The following is a 19,510-nucleotide window of genomic DNA, read 5'->3' on the forward strand; positions in this document are numbered from 1 at the left end:
AAAATTTGCAGCCACTTCAGAAGTTAGGTAGCGTTTCCTCACTGTTCTCACTGGGGCCTCCCGCTAGTTAAAACTGGTGATTGTAAAAAACACACAAAAGTGGTCAGACACAGCAAGGTCCACAACAGAGGGCACACCAATTGACAGGCCATAGGTTATGACCAGGTCCAAGGTGCGCCCCCTGCTGTGGGTCGGCTGCGTGACATGTTGATTAAAATCAAAGCAATAGAGAAGGTTTAAAAATTCTCTCGACATTGGATCTGAGGAATTATCTATGTGTAAATTAAAATCACTGGTTATTAGTATTCTGTTATAATTGCTATGGGTTATTGACAATAGCTCTGAGAATTCACTATTAAAAGAGGTGGAATAGCGGGGTGGTCTGTAGACTGTCATACAGAGGATGGGGGGCTGCTAAAAACAAAGGCATGATACTCAAATGATAAATATTTGTTAAAAAAGACTTTATTTGACAACATGGTGTTTTTAGTGATTGACGCAGTTCCGCCTCCTTTTTGTCCTCCTCTTGTAGAAAATAAAAGGTTAAAATTTGGTGGGGAAGCCTCAGTGAGAACAACAGGTGCATCAGTGCCAAGCCATGTCTCTGTAAGGAGAATGCTGTCTAGGTTGTTGTCTAAAATTACATTGTTTATGATAAAGGATTTGTTTAAAAGAGAGCGCATGTTCAACACAGCCATTTTAATGTCTGTGCTGGATGTGCGCTCATCATGTCTTTCTAAAGGAATGTTAAAAACACAGTTTGGTCTAAAAACAGTCCTGGGTGTAATTTGTCTGTATGAAATTCTGTTTTTGATGGTGTGTATGTTGTTCTGTGCCTCAGGGGCGACTGAACAGGGGGCGTGTATAGTGTAGGAGGGGGAGGGTGAAGGTGAGTGAGAGGCAGAGGGTCCGTGTGCACGTATATCAATAGTGAGTCAGTAGGTGGTTTGTACAGATTGTACAGCGTACTGTATATTAGCCGCAAGCATGCGGCTACCCAGCGTGCTGGGATGGAGGCCATCGCTCCTGCAAAAGGCTGAGTGCCCCCAAAATAGGTTAAAATTGTAAATAAAACCAATGTTGAGGGCTGTGCATGCTGATTGGAGCCAGCTGTGGAGACTGAGCAATCTGCTAAAACGCCCTTCTCCACGGACCACTGTGGGGATTGGGCCAGAAATAAAAACAGACTTACCACAGGCACTTAAAAAGGATAAAAGACCATTAAAATCCTTTTTGGTAAGCTCTGACTGCTCCCGGGCTAAGTCATTGGTCCCGATGTGGACTATCACCCGACTGATAGAGGAGGGGAGTGAGAGCAGCAGCCCCGGGAGCTTGTCCAGGATATCTGGTACGGTGGCTCCAGGGAAACAGCGAGTGACAGCACTGAAGAACCGAATATTCCTGATGATGGAGTCCCCGGTTATCAGTGTGGTCGAGGAGAAGAGGAGGTGAGTACGGGGAGGTGACGGCTGTGGACTCCTGTGGCCCGGAAATGCGCGACCCGCCTGCACGCCGGTGGTCACCGGCTGGAGGTGGTCAGCCTGGGCAGGTGGGTGATGTGACGAGGGCCCAGGGGTTTTGAACCCAGAAGGAGGATCCTCTCTCGGCTCAGTGCGAGGAAGACATCCAGACCATCTGAGTACGGCGTCCCTTAACATCTTACAGCGGGAAGACGATGTTGCTTTGGTCAGCGGCCGTCGATCCAACCTCACGGTGGAGTGGCCGCACGCCTGGACACTGTTTTCCCGAGGTGAAGTGACAGTGTCGGCCGGTGTCGTGCTCGGCGATGGGTCCAGGACAAGGCGAGTCGGAGCAGCCGGAGTGACAGCCGGGTCACCTGGGTGGGCCGTGGTATCATCGGACAGTAAAGTGTAGCGGTTGGAGAGGTCCAGGTGCGGTGGCGAGGCAGACCGGACCGCCCGACTGTTCCTACCATGGACCACCACCTCGGCCCATGACTCCTGATGGTTAGGAGTTGAGCAGGAAGAAAGTCGAAGGTTGGCGTCAGGGTCCCATTTGACGGTGTCCTGGATAGTTGTGTTGAGGGAAGTGATTTGTTTGGACTGCTCAGATGCTACTTCCATGAAACTGGACAGGAGTGAATCCCTCTTTTTCAGTTCATCAGAGAGCCGACGGATATCTTCTTTCAGGTCAGCAATCTTTTTATTTGCTTTCTTTAGGACTGTGTAGCCCTCACATGGCATGGTAGGCATAGTAGTTTAGTGTGAGTATAACTCCCTCCAGTCCAATCCACTGTGAAAACTCTAACATACACACACAGTATTAACAATTACATCAGCAAATTAATCATAAATATGAAAAACACTCGGCAAAGTAAAATACAGAAAAAACACATTAATTACCTCGTTGGCTGCATGCCGTGTAAAGGAGGAATTAGCTCTGGTCTTCGAATGTTTCTTGAACCCTTAATCACTTTATAACCACTTAAATTGGTCCTTAACTTCACACTTCACTGTTTAGCTTAACTACATGTGCGTCTTCACCTTCTCCTGTTTTCTTCTTACTCTCCGGAACAGCGCAGCAAAAAAACAGAATGTCAAAATAAAAGCGGTAATTTCAAAATAAAGGTTGACAGCCCTCTTAAGCACCACAAACACACAAAGGCACTTGAAACATGTACAAAATGACAATAATATTATAAACAATGATGAATTATGACTATCAGCTACAGTGAGTGTGTCTGCTTGTCTGTGTCAAACCACGCTAGTAGCTACTAGCTACACACAAAACACACCAAAAGCTCTACACACCAGGCTGTTGGTCTGCTGTCAGTTGTAGAATAAGTACTAGAACGAGACTGTTTTTGGGAGTGTGGTTAAATCCAACTACTCTGAAAGGCCAGAGTAGTGTAGCCTTACGCTACATGAGCCGATGCAGCACTGTCTCACGCTCTGAAGCTCTCTCACGCTCTAATGTCCACCGCTCCCTGGACAGACATGAACACGAACAACAGAACAAAAGTATTACAGAATATAAAAATTTTACGGAAAGAATATCTGATAGAAGTAAATTATATATAACATACATACACTGATAAGGCATGACATTATGAATACCGACAGGTGAAGTGAAGGTTGAGGCGAGGTGATGTCTGAACAAGTGAGTTTTGAGTTCTGCGGAAGCTGGCGAGTGATTCCGCTGTCCTGGCATTGGTCAGGAGTTCGTTCCACCACTGAGATGCCAGAACAGAGATGGTCGGGTCTTCGCCGAGCGAGCTTCGTTTGCTCTCAGCGCTGGCGGTACCAGCTGGTCAGCTGATGTAGTAGAGCGAAGCGCTCGCGCTGGGATGTGTTGTCTGACCAGTGTTTGGGAGTAGATGGTGCAGTTCCACTGACAGCCTTGAAGGCCAGGACCATTGTCTTGAATTGAGTGCGGGTCGCAACAGGAAGCCAGTGGAGTTCACGGAAGGGGGGGTCATTTGGGAGAATTTGGGTAGATCTAAAATGAGGCACTGGAGTTGCATTACATCCTTTGAAAGACGAGATCCTGTGGATGTTTGGGAGAGCAAATCTGCAGGATCAGGCCACAGCAGTGATGTTGGGGCCGCAAGACAGTCCGTCGTTGAAGATTACACCCAGGTTCCTACCGTGACACCCTTGACAGTGACTGACAAGGTCCATGCGAGGGCAGTCTTTCCCAAGGATGAGGAAGAGTTCAGTTTTACTTAGGTTGAGTTTGAGGTGATGTGCAGCTGTCCAAGTGGAGATGTATGCCAGACATTACGAAATGTGCATTGCAATGTGGGAATTGGAGGATGGGGGAAAAGAGAGGAATAGTTGGGTGTCGTCTGCATAACAGTGGGAAGAGATTCCATGTGATGTGATTGCAGAGCCTAGTGATCTATTGTGTAGTGAAAACAGAAGTGGTACTAATACTGAGCCTTGAGGAACACCAGTTTCTAGAAAGCAGGGTTTGAACAAGGGGCCATTCCATGTGACCTGAAAGGTGCAATTTGTCAGGTATGACGTGAACCACGTTAGAGTGGATTCAGCGATGCCAAGTTCAGCCAGAGTGGAGAAGAGGATTTGGTGGTTGACTGTGTCAAGCGCAGAGAATAAGTCGAGGAGAATGAGGACTGATGAGTGGAATGAGACCATGGCAGCACCAAGTGAGGAGGGCCGTCTCAGTGGAGTGAGGAGTCCCGAAGACTGACTGATTAGGGTCAATGAGGTCATTATGTGAAAGGCAGGAGGACACATGGTTGTAGACCGCGCACTCCAGGGTTTTAGAGAGTGTGGCAAGGATGAGGTGAAAAGAAAAGAAAACTAATAACTAATAATACTAAGAGCTCAACAACGCCACCCTGGGAGTTTCACCCAGAAAAATTATTCTCTGACACAAGGCACACAGGTTCGTAGTTACTTAGAGGGCAAGAGACGTGGTTCAAAGTTTAAAATACACTTTATTTTCATATATTCTTAAAAATCAATAAAACTCATTCACACAAAAGTAAGGCAAACCTAATCAGGACTGAGGCCGAAGGCTAGTGCAGGGGAGGGATCCACCAAAATAAAGAAACAAACTTAAGTCACCGGGCACACATGGCAGACACACTCTCAGTGTAGAAAAACCCACTCCCAGGGACACAACAAGACAAGACGGGAGGATGCCACCACCAGGTCACCAGCACTGCTACCACCGGCCTACAGCAACTGAAAAGGGAGGAAATAACAAATTAGTGGGGTTGCACACACACAAAAAGAAAGAAAGCCTAACAAAACCATAAGTAACGGACAGATCACAGGCTTAAACAAGCAATGTATCAAATAACTGCCCAATGTAACCAAAGAAAGAAATAAAGAAAACAAAACTCAATTACCTAATTTACAAAATAACTCAATTAACGAGATTTACAAAATAGAATTATATAAACAAAATCCAGAATGAACTCAAATACACACTCAAAAATAATGAAACAGGATCTACACATTCATACACTCATTGAACATAAGGGGCACCAGTCCCCGGTAAAAAAGATAATCGTGCCCAGCCTGCGGCGTGCGGCCGACCTATTGTCCTGTACAAGCCGACTTGGCGGCGACACCTCCGATGGCCGCAGGACAACGCCGTAACGGCATGCAGCAGCAGCAAGTATTATATGATATTAACGTAGTAAACACAACACACAAAGCAGCAGCGGCCCAAGGAGGTGGCTACAGTAACACCTAATTGAGGAAAACCATCATTAGCATTGGCCAAGTATGTTAAAATGATGAGGTTACGTGTTAACATATAGGCTACATACCTTTTTAGTAGTACAGACACTCACACACTCACGAGAGGAGGGAGGGAAAAAGGACTCCAGGCAGCCGCCAGCATTTACCTGTGACTACACTAGCATTAGCCACCTAGTAGCATCAACCACAACGGAGAGAGAGAGATGACACTTACCACCGCCAAACAATCACAGCGGCGCACACAGGGACAGGGAGCACGGAGCAGCACACAATCGCCCTACAACACAACATAAATGCCTTGATCATAATGATCGAAATAAAAACGAGCAGCGAGGTGAAGCAGCGTGCGGCCATACCTATCGGGCACGCAACCTCAGACCCAGAAATGACACAGGTGACAATGGGAGCGCAGAGGACGAACGGGCGGGCGGACTACCGCTTTTGTACCGGCCCACCCCAATGCGTAGTGGAAATGAGTAACGGAAACCATAGCAACCGAATGTAAACAAAAGGGCAAGGGGGAAAACAAGACAAAATGCTTATCCTGCTATAAGAGGAATGAAAGAAGAGATACAGGGCTGTAGTTTTGGATGTCAGCTGAGTTTGGGGTGGGTTTCTTTAGGAGTGGCTTTACAGTGGCTGTCTTGAAAGGAGCTGGAATAAGGTGAGGGAGGAGTTGATCAGGGTGGTGAGGAATGGCAGGATGTCATGTGAGATGTTTTGGAGAAGAGAGGAGCAAATTGGGTCAAGGGAACAGGTGGTGGCACTGTTAGACGTCACTAGTGTGAAAACATCTTCAGAGTAGAGAGGGCTGAAGCAGGTAAGGCCATCAGAGGAGAGGGATGGGGGAGGTGCTTTCTGGATGGGCATAGGAGTAAATGAGGAGCTGATTTTTACTTTCTAGGTAAAGTAAGTTGCAGAGTCGTCAGCAGTGAGGCAGGGAGAAGGGGTAGGGGTAGGAGGGGTGAGGAGAGAAGAGAACAAGAAGAATAGTTTCCTGGGATTGAGGCACAGGGGTTGATCTTTGACAGGTAGAAGACAGATTTGACTGCTGATACAGTTGAGGCAAAGTCAGAGAGGAGTTGGTGGTAGTGGGCAAGGTCACCAGGAAAATGTGATTTTCTACATTTTCTCTCTGCACACTACAAGTAGTAGTGAGGGGACAGAGAGAGTCTTAAGAGGAGGAGAGGGAGGATAACAGAGTGGAGGAGGCTTCTTCAGTGGACATTAGAGAGAATTGATCTGTGGATGGTAGAGAAGAAAGAACAATTGAGGAGAGAGTTGATGGAGAGAGGGATTTCAGATTGAGGCAGGTGGTGACCCTGAGAGGTGTAGCATGAGGGAGGTGGTGGACTTCAAGGGGAGAGAGAAAGTGAGAGCATGATGGTCGGACACAGTGAGTGCCAAGGTACTACAGGACCTTATGAAGACAAGGTCAAGTTGGTTTCCAGCCCGGTGGGTAGGTGGAGAGGGGGAGAGTGTGAGGTCAAATGTGGAGAAGAAGTCGATGAATTCAGATGAGTGCAGCTTCTCTGGGTGGAAGTTGAAGTCACCCAGGACAATGAGCGGTGTGCCTTGTCAGGGGAGCAGCTCAGGAGGGTTTCCATCTCATCAAAGGAGTCAGGGTGATAGAGCACCACAATGTTGAGCTTGAGAGATAGGGTGACAGAGATGGTGTGGATTTCAAATGCAGATCTCGGTAGATGGTCTAGGGGAAGGACCTGGTAGGACCATGTGGGTGAGATGAAAAGTCCAGTTCCTCCTCCTCAACCTGTTTGGCTCGAGGAGTGTGAAAATGAGTAGGCAGTTGAGAGGGCAGCTGGAGTGGCATTGTTTTCTGGGATGATCCATGTCTCTGTAAAAGCCAGGAATTGCAGAGTCTGCAGAGAGGCATAGGCTGAAATGGTGTACGCCTTCTTGACTGCAGACTGGCAGTTCCATAGCCCCCCCAGTACTTCAAGTTCAGTACCATTCATCATAGCAGAGATTGGCTGGGTTACAGCCTTGAGGAATGGGTATCCAGTGAAATCTTCTCCAGTTTGATGTACTGACTGGGATTGGGATACAATCTGTGGTGGGCAGTGAGTTACTTTGACTTCCTCGATGGACTCCCACAGAGAGACTCCGTTCGGCTGTCTTGACACTGCAATGACACTGTAGTGACTACCCCATATGTGCTGGATTTACCTCATCCTCATGCAGGCTTGGCTCTGACCCTGCAATCTAGCATATTTGCTACAGCTGATTTAGACAAAACTGATTGATACCACTCAGCTTCAACAGTTTCACAACAATTTACCCAAAGAGTATCTAGACAAGATAAGATATTTCAACTAACCCTCTTCACACCTAACACTGAATCTACAATTTCTTGTTACTCACCAGCAGTAGTTTCATAGCTTATAGTCCTTAGACCAAATATAACTGAACAGCAGGGTTACGCTGCTTGATGATGTAGATAGTCCCATAAACTCTTGGACGGCAGGCGAAGAGAGAGGTGTGGGAGGAACAAACAGCCTGTTTAAGGCACACCCTCAGGGACAAGGACATCCAGATTAATATGTCTAACCTGCTCCTCAATTCCCCATGTAACAGCCCCACCAAGACATGAGGAAGGCATGATGCTAATAGGTTCCTTGATTCTGGGTCAAACTAGCGAGAGGGGGCGTCAGACTTAACATTCATGAAGACAGGATGATAGGACAGAGTAAAATTGTAGTGATAAAAGCAAAAAATAAAGCCCACCCTGCCTTGCTGGGATTTGAGTCTCTCAGCCGATCAGATGTATTGTGGTTAGTCCAGACGATGAATTACTGCTTGCTGCCCCCACCACTTAACACCTCCACTCTCCAGTGCCACTTTAAGAGCCAGTAACTCCTGGTTTCCAACCTGGTAATACTGCTTAGCAGAGGACAGGGGTTACAAATTTAGCCAGGGGACTACCAGAAGCTTGTGGATAGCTATCAAAAGTACCTAATTGAGGTGAAAATGGCATGTCACTAAATATTACTGTATGTGCATTTTAGATACAGCAGATTTGGCCACATTTTCAGAGGACCTATAATAAAGTCATTACTGAACCAAACTCCATGAATGTTTTTTGTGAAAAAGTAGTATGCATTCCTCGCATTACATCGCAGAAAAATGACATTTGTGGAAATCATTGGAACCTATAATTGTTATACAATTTAATTGAAAAAGTGAACACATAAAGTGAAATATTTCATTTTTGTTTTAATTTTGATGATGATCAGGTCAGGTCAGTTGGCTGGCAAATCAAGCACAGCAATACCATGGTCAGCAAACCAGTTAATAGTAGTTTTGGCAATGGGCAGGTGCCAAATCCAGCTGGAAAAAGAAATCAGCATTTCTTTTTCTAGCACTAGTAACTGGTTTGCTGACCATGGTATTACTGTACTTGATTAGCCAGCCAACTCACTTAACCTGAACCCCACAGACAATCTATGGGGTATTGTCAGACACCAGACCCAACTATTCAGATGAGCTCAAGGACACTATCAAACCAACCTGGGCTTCCACCATACCTAGGCAGTGCACAGGCCAATGGCCCCCACGGTGCACTGATGCAGTAATTTGTGCAAAAGGAGCCCCCACCAAGTATTGAGTGCATAAATTAAAATACTTTTTTCAGAGGGTTGACATTTCTGTATCATTTCATGTATCATATCATATCTTTTTTTGATTGGTCTTATGTAATATTCTAATATTTGGAGATACTGGATATTTTTTAAAAAGGCTTGCAATATTTCATTACATGTGTAATGAATCTAGAATATACCAAAGTTGTTGTTTTTTTTTTTTAATTATGGTGAAGCACCTGTACATATTTTACAAATGTGTGTACATTTCAGACCACAACTGTACACATTGGGATTTTGTGGACTAATTGATTAGGACAAGGGTGAACACACACAACACACAGCGTTAATTGTTTTGATTAGTTCACCTCGGAGGAGTATCAATGTACAGCAAAGCTTGTGGAAATGAAACCATCTCAATGGATTGTGATGCATCATGTCAGCAAAAAAGACAATTTTCACTAGGCATGAGTGCTTGTGGCTACTTAAAGCAGTAAGATGATGTGACTCGAGCTCAGTTATAGTGGTGGTACTTGGAGAGCCTAAACATTTCTAAGGCGGTACATAGTGTTAAACTGTAAAACATCCTACCTCCACTACGTTTGTAGATAATGTTAGTCATTGCAAAAATGTGTTATGCATATTTCCTGTGTATATGAGATTATCTGCTGATAAAATTAATATTGAAATTATTTTACTCCCCAATACCTATATCAGTCCCTAAAACTCCAGGACTCTAGTTAATAAAGATAATAATGACTAATAATGACTGCAACATCATTTATACCACCCTTGCCTGTGCTCCTTAAGTTCACAACCCCTCTCTGCTCGCCTTCTACCACCCAACCCCCTTCATCCATCCCTCCATCCTTCAGCCTCTCTCTGTCCTCTCCTCTCTTCCCACAGTCTTATGTGACCTTTAGTCTGTCTATTGTTCTGTAAGTGGGCCAAGAGGAACCACTCATCTGCTTATTGAATCAGTCTTAGGAAAATGGGGGCGTGCTTAACGCCAGTTATGGAGTGTGTGTGTGTGTGTGTGTGTGTGTGTGTGTGTGTGTGTGTGTGTGTGTCTGTGTGTGTGTGTGTGTGTCTGTGTGCGCGCGAAGGATATGAACCATATGTCATTCAGTGTTAATCCTATAAGGATATCCTGTAGTTTATTTAAGGATTATGGATAAGGAGTATTTGCATATGGACTGTTGCATAATCATGTATTCATGTATGTAATGACATAACTAACTGTAATCTCTTTTTTGATAAACTGGTAATCTTAATGCACTGAAACATGTTGTGCCAGTGTCATCATTTCTGAAATCACTTTTACATTTTAGAACATCTGTCATCTGGAAGGTGTCAATAGTGACTGCAGAACTCATATCTATTTGGGATGAAAACTGAAAATACAAACCTGCACTTTCACAATGATTTCAAATGTACAGGTTGGCTATGAGGAAATACAGTCTTTCTGAAATTCAGAATTCCTGATATAACTCTTTAAAGTAACAAAAACAACAGTATATGGGTATCATCACACTAATTTGATGCATAATGTTATGGTAATGTTTGTTATGCAAACGACAAAAAAGACTCTTTACCACCTGTTCATCTCCACTCCATCTTTCCATTGGCATTGTATGTAGTGATACTCCACACTAGAACAGAATGGACAGAAGAATGAAATGAAAAGAACATGGAAACAGATTAATTTGATTTGAGAACTCGCTGTCAAAGATTAAATTATTGACAGTGTTTGCTGATAATAGACTATGTAGAGAGAGTTGCTGATCCCACTAGACCTGGTCAACCTTTCCCCTTGCAAACAGTTGTCTGTAAGCTATTTTTTGGATTAGACTTGTTTGTTCAGAGTTGATGCTGACAGAGGTATAAAGTATGTGACTCTTTCACTGTCAGTAAGAATTTGAGAAAATATTCATCACATCTCACTGCAATTCCAGTGTGATTAACCCTACCACACCCAATCCACTTGACTAATGCAGTCAAAAAACTGTTCATACATAAAGCAAACACTAAACTTTCCAGTTGCATATGGTTATGTCTAGTGTAAAAAATTCTCGTATGCCCATTCCTTTTTTGTTTTTGGTCCTATGATCCTTGGTATGAGGTCACTAAATGCCCTGTTACCTATGACAAAGACTAAAAAAGGACAAAAAAACACTGCTACAGCATAATCTCTGTGTTATCTCTGAACCATCATAATTATTGCCCCAAGACAATCATGGTATCACATCAAATGGGATACAATCCCCAGCCTCCTGAGTACAGTCACGACAGTTCGCACAAGACATGGGGCTTGTGGCTTTTTCGTTTAAATGATAGGAACAAAACCAACAAGGCAATATCAGATACACCCTAAAAGTATAAGGGGTAATGTCCATATATGCTTAACACTGTGAGAAGTAGAGTTTTAAGTGAAAACACTGAAATTGGATAGAATTTCTGAAAAACAGTTGGCATTGTCGATATATTTTAAAAGAAATTGTTTTAAATTATTCATTTGTCCTATGTGTACGGCTGCGTGGGAAACTATCCTCAGTACTACTTCTTGACTAGTGAAGAGCACTGCTCTATATTGGAGGGGCAAGTTAACCAGACATCTTGCAAACCAACCAATTCATCCTAATCCATGAAGTAATTTCTCTTGTAAAACAGAAACAGTGTTTAAAGGTTCCTGTAGCTGGAGTTCGTTACAGAGTTGGTTCATTACTGCCCTCCTTGGCAGCAAGGGGGAATGATTGGCAAAAACTGCAGCTGCAGCAGACCAGAAAATATAACACTGACGCTCGAAAACAAACAAGCCACTACAGGCAAAGTTGTGCTTTCAAGACAGTATATTTTGGTTCCGAGAGAGAAAACACAAAGATGAAGACCAAGTGGTTGGTTATGCAAGTGTTTCATGGCAAACTTTCTCACCTCTCAGCCCAACAGAGCTTCAAATGTTGAAACAGCATAGAAACTACTGGATTTATATCAGTCAGTGTAATTTACAAAGTGGAATGGAAGTGGACACAGAAGCCAGTCTTTCAACAACAGAGCAAAACTAATTGTTTTCAGTGTCTCAGCAACTCCAAAGCAGACTTTTCTAATGTTCTAATTTGATCTATACTATCCACTATTAATAACCAATTACCTTGTTTGGCTTGCTATGTCAAACCCCAAAGTTGCTCCTGATGTGCAGTTGGCACCTTGTGTGAAGGCAGCCACTGCCATCAGTAAGGGTCCTGCGATGAACTGGCGACTCATCCAGGGTGTACCCTGGCCTACGCCCATAGAGTGAAACTGGATTTGGCCCCAGTAAGCCCCGCAACCCCTTAGGGGGGGAAAAGCGGCAACATCCCGCGACCCTCACGGATAAGCGGAAAAGAAAACGGAACGGAACGGAACGGAACGGCTTGCTATGTCCTATGTTTGTCTAAGCACTTTTTCAGACTATTCATACAAGAATCAAATTCTCATTTTTGAAAAACCCAGTGCAGCCAAACTTCTCCACGTGCTGTAAACTGGGAAGAGAAAAGGAGAGAATGGGACAATGATGAAAAGGGGGGTTGCTAGGAGGTTAATGCAGAGGAGAAAGAGGTGAGAAGGAAAATTGAAGTAATGGGTCATGGGGGGTGGGTCATTGGACGGGGGTGAAACAGAAAGAGGAAGGAAAAGAGTAAAGACAGTGCAGTGGAGGGTTGATGGAAGGAGGTTTCTAGCCATATGTCTCTCACAGCTCCTAGATTCATCGCTACCAAGTATTAGACAGAGAGAGTAAAGGTCAGATTCACACAACTTTCTATACCACCAAAACTGATCAAATGTCTGATCAACTGTTCAAATTACTGTTTGTATATTTTTGAGCCACCAGACTTGGTGTAATAAACAATTAATTCTAATAAATTAATTAATTAACCAAACTTCACAAATGTTTTTTTGTGACAAAGTTGTATGTGTTCCACTCATGTCTACATGTCACATCTCACATCTCAAGAGTTTTAGAAATAATAGTCATGATATACATGTTCTTTACAAGTGGATGCAAACGTTTTACCAAGACTGTATATATCTGGTTTCACAGCTGTGTCTGGGAGTTCTGTGTTCGAAGCTAAATTGGTACCATCTCTGGTCAAAAGGTGATGAATTGTATTTCAAACAAGTAAAATGTTATAATTAAAGAAGCCCAGGAAGTAATTACTGGTGAGTGTTGTAGGAATACAGGGATCAGTAGAGGTATGACTTTCTGTCCGCCAGGCAACCGTGCTGAAAAGAAACTAGTTGTTGTTCTTATTTTCTTTATCAATGCTGAATAACAGACAGCAAGTTTAAAAGCTTTCATGCTAGACTAATCGAGCTCCTTCCAGTTTGGTAAAAACGCCATTTCCTCTAATTTCAGCTTGAATGTGTAAATTCAGGGGTACTACTACGGAGCTAATCTCTTTATTGCTTTCTTTTTTAAGGGGCAAAAGAGTCATGTGTCATTTGCAGAGAGCATGCCACCCTATCAACAAGATGATCAATCAAGGGACTAGGACACGCACCAGGGTTGACTGTTGTGTTGGGACATGACATTGAATTAAAAGCTGATGGAATCATTTCCTCATCACTGGAACTCAAGGCTGCCATGATATACATGTTTTGTAGTGTATGTAAACTTCTGACAACTGTATAGCAATATAATTATAAGTAGCAGCAGTGGAAATGGTAGTAATAGAAGAGAAATTGTCAAAAAAAACATTTCAAGCTGTATAAACTGATTTCTTGTCCAAATGGGGGCAGCAGAACACTCTATACACACAACACTGATATTATTATTATTTGGTAACTCCCCAAAGAGGAAATAGCAACACAGGTCTTCATTTTGAGTCATGCTTCTGTCAAACTGATGAATTTACATCCAATAGACACTGCTTTTAGCTGAGATTTGGTCTCCACTAGGGGTTTCACCAATTACTAAACTAGTCGACAACTGTAACTGCTAGTCGGTGCTGCAGGCAGTTGACAATTGCAGGCTATGTCAGCAGATGCCGTTGACGCTACAAAGCCTTATAGCCTGTATGGGGTTATGTTGTAAGTGAGCAGGACGATGATATCAATGAATGTGTAACTGACCAACACAGTTGTTTTATTCTTCTTTCAAGTTACCACCACAGTGTTTGGCTATCATTTCGGTGAGCCCAGTTTCTATTTATTGCATCACCTAAAAACTACCTACCTACTACCTACCAAGTAGTGGTGTAAAAGGGGAGAGATGTCCTAGTGGAATGCTTGAAATCAAAACTACAATTTTCATTGTGTACACCTGTCTCTGCATCTTTCTTACATAACGACTAGTTGCCTGCTATTATGAAAAACTTGGCCACTAGTAAAAATAAGTGGTTATGAAGCCCCTAATCTCCACCATCTCCTGAAAGAATAGGAAGAGGAAGAAGGGTATGATAATGTTCCATTATTTGCAGGAGGATTTTTATATATTTGATACATATAATACACTCACATGTGCGCACACACACAGACAGGAGTTTTGTACTGCAGGTTAAAAATGAATTTGAGAAAGTAATTTTTGATGTCCTGAGCAAATAGCATGAATGTTGCAAAAGTAACTGCTAACTAGAAACCTGCCAATGAACACCTCTTGAATGGGGTTGTATGCAGCCTCCAAGAGTCATGGAGACCAGTTACAGTACTAAGGTAATTTCTGATGGACAGATATTGGTATTGCTGGTAAGGTAAGTGTAATCTAAATTTAGCTACCATTAGGTAGCTCGCTTTGTTAGCTGTGCAGCTAGGTTAGCTATCATATTTGCGGACTCTGTGCAGGGGTGCCAGGAGCCTGGCAAATTAACCATCTCAAAACTGTTTTTTTTTTTTTTTCCAATTTGTCAACAGACTGCCGCACTGAGTGAGTGAGTGACCGGGTGTGTGACCAGGTGTGTGACCTAGACCCTGACTAGACCCTGGGGTTGGCACACTTTTCTTTTGTTTGCAGGCTAGTTCCAAACATTATACACAGTAATAAGCAACTGTGGCCCTTTGTTCATTCTTTTGCTGCTTTTAAACAAACAATTTTCATTAAAATGAAAGAGAAAGAAACAAAGAGAAAGGAAAGGAAGGTGGACAGAAAGGTGGCTAGAGGAAAGGTTAGTAGGCGTCTTCTCCTCCTTGAGAGGACCAGAGCTAGCCAGTGCTGTGGACTGGTATGTGTAGAATGTGCAATTGAGTGCAAGGTTGTGTTGGTGGTATTGTGAGGTGCACATATGCATTGCCTTAAAAGAAACAGAACAAAACAAAATCCAAACCACCACTTCAACGGCTTTCTGTGTAACTTCTACCTGTCAATGATAGATGCATTAATCCTGAAGGTGTGTTCTGTCAAGACTACATGTCAGATGTATCTGAAGATTGCACAATAATAGTGTAGCAGATCTAAGGGTTCCTTCCAGGTCTGGGGATGCTAGATAGGTTCGAATCCTACTGCTCAGAAACTCAGCCTAAAAGCTTAGTTCTCTAATGAGGTCCTTCATGAGATCTCTAGCTACTTACACTGGAGCTACATCTTCTCACAACAACTGACAAGCTTAAGAGCAGCTTCAGCAACAGACTAATCCAACCCCGCAGCCTTAAAGAACGGCACAGGAAATCATTCCTACCTGCTGCCATCAGACTTTACACCACTCATGCAAAAACACACATATAATTTATTACGCTTTAAATTATTATGTCTGTACATAAAACTGCACCTTATTCTCTTGCACCTTAAGTTCCACTTAGATCAGCACCTCCATATCCCTACGCATTAGTGCAACTGGGCCTCGCACTGTATTTCGCTGCTCGCAGATCACCTGTTTTGGTCAGAGTTTTAGCGGTAGGGATACGGAGGTTCTACGGTTGAGAAAATGTAGTTCCAAAAGAAATGGTGGTCTGACGGCGATGTAAAGCGGTGTGAATTTTCTCTATATAACGTACACTTGAACTGATATACATTTTTTTAGGTGGGCCTTGTTTTAGGTGGTTAAAATTCACTTTGCCTCTGGACTCCGTTCACTGCAGTACAAAGCTGAGCCTCTGGGCTGCAGCAGCTCTCTACTTCTCCAAACTGAGGCTGCGCTGATCAGTGATTACGGTAGGAAACAGACCGACTATAGATATGTACTTTATATGACCCCACTTCAAAAAACACAAACTATCCCTTTAAGCACTGTTTCCACATTGCTGGGTACTCTCTTTTTTAGCCAAACGGATGCACTGCAGGTGTTGTTTGACGTCTTCTGACTTTTGTTTGGTCTGCTAACATGTTTAGCGGTGCCTGGTTTCCAGGCATGTAGCTGTCGGTGGTAATAGCCTTTAGCTGCACCTGCACTAGCTTGTAGGAGCGGGCCTTAGCTCCGGTCTGTAACTTAGCAAATTTTCTCGTACTCTTGGTAGCAGACACTTTACGGTCCCTGGCCATTTCTTTGCTATTTGTATAGCCACAACAAGCAGCTTGAGTTCTCTTACAAAGTGCTTGAATGACTCACCATTCTCCTGCATTTTCTCATGGAATTTGTACCTGGTGAGTATAGGGTTAGCTTTCGGTGTGAGGTATGTTGAAAATCCATTATAGTACGTTTTTAGCGGGAGCTCCACGTTTAGCTTGCTTTGTCTATATCCTGCTGGTACACAATCCATTTCCTGTTCCCGTATTTCAAAATAAAGGTCCTGCATTGAACATCATCATTAAACATTACAAATACCATTAAAAAGTAACTTGTTCCGTTATTGCGTTATCTACTGAGAAAAATAACGTGTTAGAGTACTTAAGCGTTACCATACGTTACGGTAAAACCTCTTTTGTTGGTTATATTGTCCAGACGACGTGTAGCCAACTGAACATGTACCTTTGAATGTATTGACTCTACTGTAATTTTGTAGCCTTCTTTATGGCCCACAATCGTTAACTCTGCAGCGTAATAACAGGAATGACAGATGCATTATAACATTTACAGCTCTTTATTTGCTAACAGTCTGGGCAGAAGCAGACAGTGTTAGGCATAACTGTTTCAACGAAAACAATACAACAAGCATTTATCCTCCAAGTACTACTTATCCTATTCACCCTAAAAATAATGGGAATATTTCCATGAAGTTAATGCTGTCCTCTCTGCCAAATAATGGATTACTTGAATTGCAGAACTTACTTTGTGACAAGTTACCCCAACATTGCAAAACATTAGGCAACACTAATCACTCTATCACAAGCTTTCTTTTTTCTTCTTTACACAATTTCTTATTTATTCACTTTTCTTGTGAACAGATTGCATAACTATCTTCAAGGAGGGAGAAAAGATGTTCTACTATTATTCCCATTTGTACAATTCATAACATTTCATTCCTCTTTGTGATGGCAGACTATTCATGTGTAGCCATTCAGAACAGATATAAACACTTTTGCCTGTAGTTGTAGCTAGACATATCATACTGAGAACTTGATCCCACAGAAAGACAACAGACTGCTTGACCTAAAAAATCAAGTGCAATACAGTACAAAATGTTGCCACGTTCTATTTTTAAGAACTTTAAAATGGCAAGTTTTTAAAAAAACTTTTTGAGAGGTGTTAATTCAACTATATGTTAGTTACTGTCATTGTGCTGGACTGCAGTATGTTGTTTACAATATCCTCTCCCCTCATGTTTGTAAGTGGGATGGGCAAAACACCTCTCTATATATAAAACAGCTCAGTTCAAAACACCACAGCACCCAGCACCTTCAATACTAAATATATAGTTATTAATCTGGCATTATCAGTCAAAACTGAACATTTTAGTCATTAATGACTATAGAATTTATGGCAGAACAGTTGTTTTTTATGGCATTAGATTTTACTGGTGTATCTAATACAATTGCCAATGAGTGTAGATGATTTCACAAAATTTCATCCCACAGAAAACAGGGTACAGTTGATATCATATATGCACACATATAGGCTGTTGAGTTAAACAGAATCACAATATATCTGTGGTCGGCCACACCAACTGCAGCAGATCAGAAGAAAGTCACTACTTCATTGGTACGGACAATAGGACTCCTCTGGTCTCCAACCAGTCCACTCTGGTATCCAGACTACCTCTCTATGTCTTTTTGGGGGTAGAGACAGAGTGTGGGGCACCCACTGAGGAGTGTATTGTCTTGGGGCTTTCCTCTTGTTAGCACCCTTGGCCTCTCAGTGTGCTCTGTCTCTGTCTCTGTCTCTCTCTGGCATGCACACACACACACACACACACACACACACACGCATGCACGCGCACACACGCACACACACACAAACACACACACACACACTCCACCCCCTCCCTACCCTGTCTTTTCGGATCACTTAACAGGACAATTACTCTATCCATCTTTTCATTGTGGTCTATTGTGTTTGTACCCTCGGTTTAGAAAGCTTTTATGGGGAAACCATCTCTTTCTCTTCTTTCAACTCTTTCTTCTAGGCTACATTCACATACCATCATTTAAAACAGTGACTATACTGATTTAGGTTCAGGGTCAGAGGCAGACTAAAGCGATGCCTTAATATTCAATATTTTACATAGTTGTTTTCTACCCAAAACATCTCAACTTGAATATGAAAAAAAGAATAAAAATATCTGTTGTCTGCAATATTGTTAGTATTTCTTTGGTAAGGTAGTTGCTGAAGCTGCTGAAGGTGTCATTTGTTTTTCATTTATGTGTGGTAGCAATGAAAATGAACTGACCAATGAAGCATTTGATGTTGACGTTGGCTAAGTTCTTTATGGCAAAAAGACAACAGCGCATTTACTATAAGCAACAATTCAAAATTGTGAGTAATACAGTTTTCCAAAGTCATGTGAGAAGATGAGATGAGATCTCTGTGCACCTTGTGAGTGAAATATCACATCTTCGACCAGTGACAGTTGGGTGTCAACATGCAAAATTTCAAGAAGAATCTTTCTAACAAAAAAATATATTAATGTATCAGAATCTACAGTTCAATGGAGCCTTAAAATGTGTTCAAAGTTAAAATAGTGAATTGATTTTTGTGCTTGTTAACTGCTTAACTGCAAAACATTTAACAGGTGATAGTATTAAACTAGTCTTGGGGTGTACTCTTAAATGCAGTGTAGTTTTGTGCAATTCAAAATGGTACTGGCTGACAATGATTTTGCATAAAATCATTGAAGACTTGGCACTTCTAGATAAACTGTGTCCTACATAACTGATTCAGCACCTGGTCTTGCTCTAGATTCTTATGGATGTTTCAACTCTCATAGAAAATGTGCACAGACATTTGCTTTGGCTCACAAGTGTATATACAGTGGCTGGGACAAGGACAATAGACAATATAATTACAGTGATGGCACCCTTATAAAATGTGAGTGCAATCAGTTGTTCCCTGACGTGATGTAGGTAGTATAGTATACACATAGTATAGCTTTAAACCCCTAATGGAAAAGCGGCACAGTACCATCCCCCCAGTTAGGAGAGGAAGATGGGGGCTGGTGGAAAGATGAAGGGCAGATTCTTTTGGAAGAATCCCTGGGCTGTTCTCTGTTCTGTTCTGGTGTCCACACTTGATAGCCGTGATACCACGCCATTCAAGGACTAAAGGCGCTGATGCACTTGAGGGCCAGTGAGAGCGTCTCTCCGTTGGCATACACTGTCATACACATGCAAATGCGCCCACACACACTATACATATATATATATATATATAT

Source organism: Sparus aurata, chromosome 8 (genome assembly GCF_900880675.1).
Source record: "Sparus aurata chromosome 8, fSpaAur1.1, whole genome shotgun sequence".
In the NCBI taxonomy this organism is placed as follows: domain Eukaryota; kingdom Metazoa; phylum Chordata; class Actinopteri; order Spariformes; family Sparidae; genus Sparus; species Sparus aurata.